Genomic DNA, 7,834 nt, shown 5'->3' on the forward strand with positions numbered 1-7,834 from the left:
CAGAATAAGAGATAGGCTATTTAAGACTGGGATGAGGAGGAATTTCTTCACTCAGAGGGTGGTTATTCTTTGGAATTCTCTACCCCAGAGGGCTGTGGAAGCTCAATCACTGAGCATGTTCAAGACAGAAATTGATAGATTTCTGGAGACAAATGACATTAAGCAATATGGCGATAGCACGGAAAAGTGACATTGAAGTAGATAATCAGCCATGATCTAGTTGAATGGCGGAGCAGGCTCAAAGGGCTGAATGGCCTATCCTGCTCCTATATTCCTATGCTATCTAAGGAAGGATATAGTTACCTTAGAGGGACTGCTTATGTTCGTAGCCCTTGGTTTTAGAATGAAATATTACATGGTGGTCCTGCCTCCCTGTTCAAGTGGCCTTTTGGCTAAGATCAAGTGTAGTATCTGTTCTTATCAGTGCTTATTTGATTGAGAAGAGACCATGATCATTGCCTTTTGATCCTGGGGAAGCTTTGAGTAAAATGGCTACAACAAATTTTCGAGCTTCGGGCCAGGGAGTGCGGAACACCGTTCGGGTGGTCGTGAAGGACAAGGAAGGAGATGCCCCGGTTGATCGCACCTTCTTCATCAAGAAAATTCTCTTCGATTGCTGCGGATTTCAAGCGACGGACGTCTTCTGCCTGCAGGATTTCCCCAGCAGTGGATACTTCGACGTGACGTTCCGGAACATGGCGGGATGCATCAAGTTCCTGAAGGCGTTCAAGGGGAAAGGGGACCGGGCGCCACTGTCGATCCTCACAGCGGAGCTGCTCTTCACGCTTCCATCACAACGGGACCGGGTGGTGACGATTCACCTCTACAACCCCCATGTTCCGGTGGTGGATGTACTCACCTTTCTCGCCAGGTACTTCGAGGTGGCCGGCAGCAGCACTGATGTCAAGGACCCCTTTGGGATTTGGACCAGCAAGCGGCAGGTCAAGGTGACCTTGAAGGTCGATCCCAGTGGAGCCATTATCCACCCTCCCTCCAGCTTCGCTATCGGGCGAAGTCGAGGCTTCTTGGTCTACGCTGGGCAGCCCAGAGTTTGCCGCACCTGTGGCAAATCTGGTCACATGGCAGCCAACTGCAGCACGGTTGTTTGCAAGAACTGCAAGGAGGAAGGCCATCAGACCAAGGACTGTAAGCAGACTAAGTGTTGCAACTTGTGTGGTGCGGCAGGCCATCTCTACAAAACCTGCCCCAAACGCTTCCTCAGTTATGCTCAGGCAGCAAGGTCCAAGGAAAGGCCGGGAGAAGGTTCGACGAAGGCGTCCGGTGTTGGAAAGGAGACCAGCAACCTTCTCCGCAGTGAGGAACTTCAACCTGAGAAGGAAGGGGAGGCAGCTGAAACCAGCGACCCAGCACCTACCCAGCGCCCGGAAACCCCTCCTCCACAGACAGAATCAATGGAGGAGGAGGCAGCAGATGGACAAACAGGTCAGTGGCAAGTGGTCCGGAGGAAAACCGCAAAGAAAAAACAACCCAAAGCGGAACAGGCCAGCACCCAAACCAGTGGCAAGAGGAGGCTATCTTCTGAATCAGACTGCAACAACTCCTCTTCACTGGACGGGGAAATGCTGGAACGACAGCCCCTTCAAAAGAGGCGGCAGACATCCAAGATGGATGATAAAGCATCCCAGCCCCCGGGCACTGGAAGCTGTGATGGGCCCAGCGTGCCCCAACCCCAATGCGCCACACGTAACGATGTGGCCAACGCATCTCAGCTCCGGGACACCGAGAGCAAAGACACGTCTGGCGCACCTGAGCTCCGGGAAGCCGGGAGCAGTGATGTTTTCGAGGAGGAACAGATGGAAGCAGCTGAGGACAACCCAATCCTCTCTGCCTACAAGACCCCCCCCGATGTCACCCGAGCGGAACAAACACTGCATGAAAAAGCAGGAGGGGTTTCTGAGCCCAACCAACGTGAAACTGCTTGCGCACACGACGGGTATGCAGGAAGATCCCGAAGGACTGGGACTAGCAAGGCGAAATGGTATGGGAAGCAACATATAACCTTTAAAAAAATGGGTGTAAGAATTGCTTCCATTAATGTGCGTTGCATTAAATCTACTACGCGATGTGTTTCAACCTTGGATTACCTTGCCAAGGTCAAAGCTGACCTACTGTTTCTGCAGGAGTGTGGAATACCACACCTCAGCACCTACAGGCAGTGGTCGCGATGGTGGTCCCACAGGCCATCGATCTGGTCAGGGGGTAATGATTGCCGTTCCTCCGGCCTGGGTATTCTGCTGCGGGGAGGTAACTTCACCATCTCCGAAGTTAAGGAGGTGGTGGGCGGTCCCCTCCTCGTAGCAGACGTGATGTACAACAACACTCCGCTCCGGTTGATCAACGTGTACGCCCCGGTACAACGCAGCGAGCGGCTGACCGTCTTCCAGCAGCTCCCACTGCTGCTGGCGACGTCCAGGCCGGTCATCCTAGGCGGTGACTTCAACTGCATCATCGATGTGGCTGGACGATCTGGCAGTGACGACAGCAAACTGGACGCTACGTCCAGATTCCTAATAGAAACAGTTAAAGATGCCAAACTGCACGACGTCTTCAGCAAACCTTCAGACAAAGTGCAGCGCAGATACACATGGTCAAGATCAGACGGGTCTGCCCGTTCCAGGATTGACTTCCTGTTTCTGTTCCGTGCTGTCACTGTCGGATCCACCGACGTCAAGCCGGTGTTCTTCTCCGACCACTGCCTCTTACTGGCCGACTGTCACTTACAGGACGACCAGCGGGTTGGCAGAGGGACGTGTAAGCTCAATGCTACACTGCTGACCCCAGAGAACGTTGAGGAACTCAAAAGGGATTACAAAGGTTGGAGGACCGTGAAACCCCTCTTTGAGTCTCCAGTTCACTGGTGGGAAGTGATCAAGGAGAACATCAAGAGGTTCTTCATCCACAAAGGTGTTCAGAGGGCGAGAGAGAGACAGAGGAAAATGTCCCGACTCCAGAAAATTATGCAAAATCTACTCCGGTTGCAGTCGATGGGGGTCGAGGTCAAAGAGGACCTCCAAGAGGGGAAGAGCCAGCAGGCCTCGCTCTTTGCCAAGGAGGCCTCCAAGATCATCTTCCGGTCCAGAGTCCGCTCCATCGAGCAGGATGAGACGTGCTCGCATTACTTCTTCCAAAAGGTACACAGAGAGAGCTCTGTTATCAGCAGCCTGAAGGAAGAAGATGGCTCGGTAACGTCTTCGCAGTCCGACATACTAAGGATCAGCAAATCCTTTTATGTTGGGCTGTATGACACAAAGCCCACAGACAGCAGAGCCTCCCTGTCCTTCCTGTCATCTATCACAGAGGTCTTAGATGACAGCAGGAGGGAGGGACTGGACAAGCTGCTAACTCTGGATGAGCTGACAAAGGCCGTCGAGTCCTTCGAGACGAGTAAAACTCACGGGAGCGACGGCTTACCGGTCGGGTTGTACTCGGCCCTGTGGGACTGGGTCGGCCCGGACCTGCTGGAAGTATACGAGAGTATGCTCCTGGCCGGCAGCATGTCAGAATCCATGAGGAAAGGCATCATCACCCTCATTTACAAGCAGAAGGGGGAGAGGGCAGAAATCAGAAATTGACGGCCCATCTCACTGCTTAATGTTGACTACAAGATTCTGTCCAAAGTCATAGCCAGTCGAGTCAAATCTGCTCTGGAGTTGGTGATTCACCCCGATCAGACCTGTACTGTACCCGGCAGGAAGATCTCTGATAGTCTCGCGCTACTCAGGGATACGATCGCCTACGTACGGGACAGGAGGGTGGACACCTGCCTCATCAGCCTGGACCAGGAGAAGGCTTTTGACAGGATATCGCACACCTACATGATGGACGTGCTTTCCAGAATGGGGTTTGGGGAGGGAAACTGCAATTGGATCCAACTGCTCTACACAAACATCAGTCGCGCAGTCTCAATCAACGGGTGGGAATCGGAAAGTTTCCTGATCAAATCTGGAGTCAGACAGGGCTGTCCTCTCTCCCCAGTCTTGTTTGTTTGCTGTATTGAACCCTTTGCTGAGTCTATTAGGAGGGATGCGAGCATAAGAGGGGTGACAATCCCAGGCAGCGGAGGCACTCAGGTTAAAACCTCCCTGTACATGGATGACGTCGCCGTCTTCTGCTCGGATCCGCTGTCCGTGCGCAGACTGATGAGCATCTGCGACCAGTTCGAACTGGCCTTGGGAGCCAAAGTTCACCACGGCAAGAGCGAGGCCATGTTCTTTGGGAACTGGGCTGACCGATCCTTTGTCCCCTTCACCGTCAGGTCAGATTACCTGAAGGTGCTGGGGATATGGTTCGGAAGGGCCGGGGCGTGCACCAAAACATGGGAGGAGCGAGTAGCCAAGGTACGACAAAAGTTGGGCATGTGGGGGCAGCGATCTCTCTCCATTGTGGGTAAGAACCTGGTCATCAGGTGCGAGGTGCTCACGTTGTTGCTCTACGTGGCGCAGGTCTGGCCCATACCCCACTCCTGCGCCATGGCAGTCACCCGAGCCATTTTCCGCTTCATCTGGGGATCTAAAATGGAGCGGGTCCGGAGGGACACGATATTCAAATCTCTGGACAAGGGTGGGAAAAATGTACCCAACGTGGCCCTCATCCTGATGACCACCTTCGTGTGCGGCTGCATCAAGCTGTATGTAGAGCTCCAGTACGCAAACTCCAAGTGTCACTACGTGCTGAGGTTCTACCTGTCCCCGGTGTTGCGAAGGATGGGCCTGGGCACATTGCCACGGAACGCTCCGTGCAGTTGGGCCGTGCCGTACCACCTATCCTTCGTGGAGTAGTTTCTGCGGGAAAACACCTTTGACCACCGGTCCATCAGGCAGTGGTCTGCACGGAATGTCCTCAAGGCCCTACGGGAAAAGGAGACGATGGATCCTGTCGGATGGTTCCTCGAGCAGACCGTCAAAGTCATTTGGAGGACTATCAATTCGGTGAAAGACGCCCTTTGGTCTGCCCGAAACTTGCTGGTCTTCCAGCGCAAAGAGTTGTCCACCACCGAATGTTGCAGACTGGCACATTCCAAGGTCCAGGACTACGTGCTGAGGGACGCACTAAAGCTTGGGGCAGCCGCAGCAAAGGCTCAATGGGGAAAGACCACAGTGTAAGGTCCCCCCACCAAGCTGAACTGACGGGCTGGATCCATGGGAAACCCCTCAAACTGTATCGTTAATATTCTGAATTGCTGTAAATGTAAAACTGTAATTGACATGACAATTGTGAAACGGAAGGGTTGGGAAGAAACTCATGACAGTATTGAAGGAAACTGATCTCCCTTGCAATGTTTGTATTTTTTGGTGCTGTTTTGAAACTGTTTGGCAATGTAATTTTTACAGATTTTTATGAATAAAGTATATTTTGGAAATAAAAAAAAAAGATACTTACCTGGCAGGGGAGAAGTCTTGATAAGGCAGAAGCTCTCCCAGGCTGGGGAGAGACCATGATCAGCAGAGCTTGATCCTGCAGGTGGTGTTTTTGTGTTTTTTAGGGGGGGTGGCGGTGGGTTCAGCGCCGTAATTACAGCATTTTGCCCTTTGTGATTGGAGGTCTACTGAGGTTGTTGTTTTCCTGTTGGTTGGGGTTTTAGTGCCTGTCCCGGAAAAGCTTCAAGCAAAAAATGGCTGCAATCAGCACCAGAGCTTCTGGCCAGGGGGTGCGTAACACCATTAGGGTGGCAGTGAAAGATAGCGAGAAAGGTGCACCCATCGACTGCGCCTTCTTCATTGAGAAAATCCTGATTGAATTCTGTGGCTTCCAAGCTGTGGACATCTTCTGCCTGCAGGACTTCCCCAGCAGTGGATATTTCGACGTGACGTTCAAGAACGTGGCGGGATGCATCAAGTTCCTGAAGGTGTTCAAGGAGAGAGGAAACCAGGCGCCGCTGTCCATCCTCATGGCGGAGCTGCTCGTCATGCTGCCGTTGCAACGGAACCGGGTTTTTTTTTTATTCATTCATGGGATGTGGGCATCGCTGGCCAGGCCAGCATTTATTGCCCATCCCTAATTGCCCTTGAGAAGGTGGTGGTGAGCTGCCTTCTTGAACTGCTGAAGTCCATTTGGGGTAGATATACCCACAGTGCTGTTAGGAGGGGGGTTCCAGGATTTTGACCCAGCGACAGTGAAGGAACGGCGATATAGTTCCAAGTCAGGATGGTGTGTGACTTGGAGGGGAACTTGCAGGTGGTGGTGACAATCCACCTCTATAACCCCCATGTTCCTGTCTTGGATGTACTCACCTTCCTCGCCAGGTATGTCAAGGTGACTGGCAGCAGCACTGAGGTCAAGGACCCATTTGGGATTTGGACCAGCATGCGGCAGGTCAAGGCGACCTTGAAGGTCGATGCCAACAGATCCATCATCCATCCTCCCTCCAGCTTTGCTATCAGGGGAAGTCGAGGCTTCTTGGTCTATGCAGAGCAGCCCAGAGTTTGTCATACCTGCGGCAAATCTGGTCATGTGGTGGCCAACTGCAGCATAGTCGTCTGCAAGAACTGCAAGCAGGAAGGCCATCAGACCAAGGACTGTAAGCAGAGTAAGTGCTGCAACCTGTGTGGTGAGGCAGGTCACCTCTACAAGACCTTCCCAAATGCTGCCTCAGTTACACACAGGTGGCAAGGACCAAGGAAAGGCTGGAGGATGCAACAGTGAACGCAGCTGGTGCTGCGATGGAGACCAGCAACCCTCCCCGCACTGAGCTTCCCAGCGAGGAAATGCTGTCTATGAAGGAGAAGAAAGGGGAGGGAGCTGCAGCAAGCTATCTAATACCAACCCTGTGCCCGGAAGCTCCTCCTCAGCAGACTGAATCAATGGAGGAGGAACCAGCAGAGGGACAACCAGGTGAGTGGCAAGTGGTCAAAAGGAGAACCATAAAGAAGACCCAAAAAAAGGAACAGGCCACCCCCCCCCCCAAACCTGTGGCAAGAGGAGGTTAATGTCTGAGACTGACTACAGCAGCTGCTCCTCATCAGATGAGGAAGGCAGGAAAGACGTCACCAGCAAAAGAAGCGGCAGAACGCAAAGCAGCTGGAAGAGAAAACCCCCCCAGCTCCAAAACACTGGAAACAGCAAGATGCCCAGTGCACTCCAGCCCCAAAGCACTGAACCCAGCGAGATGCCCAGCGCACCCCAGCTCCAGGAGACCAGGAGCAGTGAAGCGCCCAACGCACCCGGGCTCCAGGAAGCCAGGAGCAGCAACATCCCTGGAGGAGGAACAGAGGGAAAAGACACCACCAGCAGAGGACAGTCTAAAATTCGCTGCCTACAAGACCGACCCGCCCCCCCCACCGCCCCCGACCTCGATTTCACCCCAGCGGAACAAACTCCCCATGAGTGACCAGGACAGTTTTTTGAGCCCAAAAACTGCAACAGTTTACAAACACTATGGCTATGCAGGAACATACCCAAAGACTGAGACTAGTAATGACACCGGGAGTGGTAAGCAACATGTGGCTTTAATGGGATTGAAGATTGCTTGCATTAACGTACATAGTGTTAAATCCACTACGTGATATGTTTCAACCTTGGACTACCTCGCCAAGATCAAAGCCGACCTGCTGTTTCTGCAGGAGTGTGGAATATTGTACCTCAGCACTTACAGGCAATGGCCGTCGATTTGGTCAGGGGAAATGATTCCCGTTCCTCTGGCCTGGGTATTCTGCTGCAGGGAGGCAACTTCATCATCTCCGAAGTTAAGGAGGTGGTGAGTGGTCACCTCTTCGTAGCAGACGTAACGTATAACAATGCTCTGCTCCGGTTAATCAATGTGTATGCCCGGCTCAAAACAGCGAGCGGCTGACCGTCCTCCAGCAGCTCCCACTGC

Source organism: Heterodontus francisci, chromosome 30 (assembly GCF_036365525.1).
Source record: "Heterodontus francisci isolate sHetFra1 chromosome 30, sHetFra1.hap1, whole genome shotgun sequence".
In the NCBI taxonomy this organism is placed as follows: Eukaryota; Metazoa; Chordata; class Chondrichthyes; order Heterodontiformes; family Heterodontidae; genus Heterodontus; species Heterodontus francisci.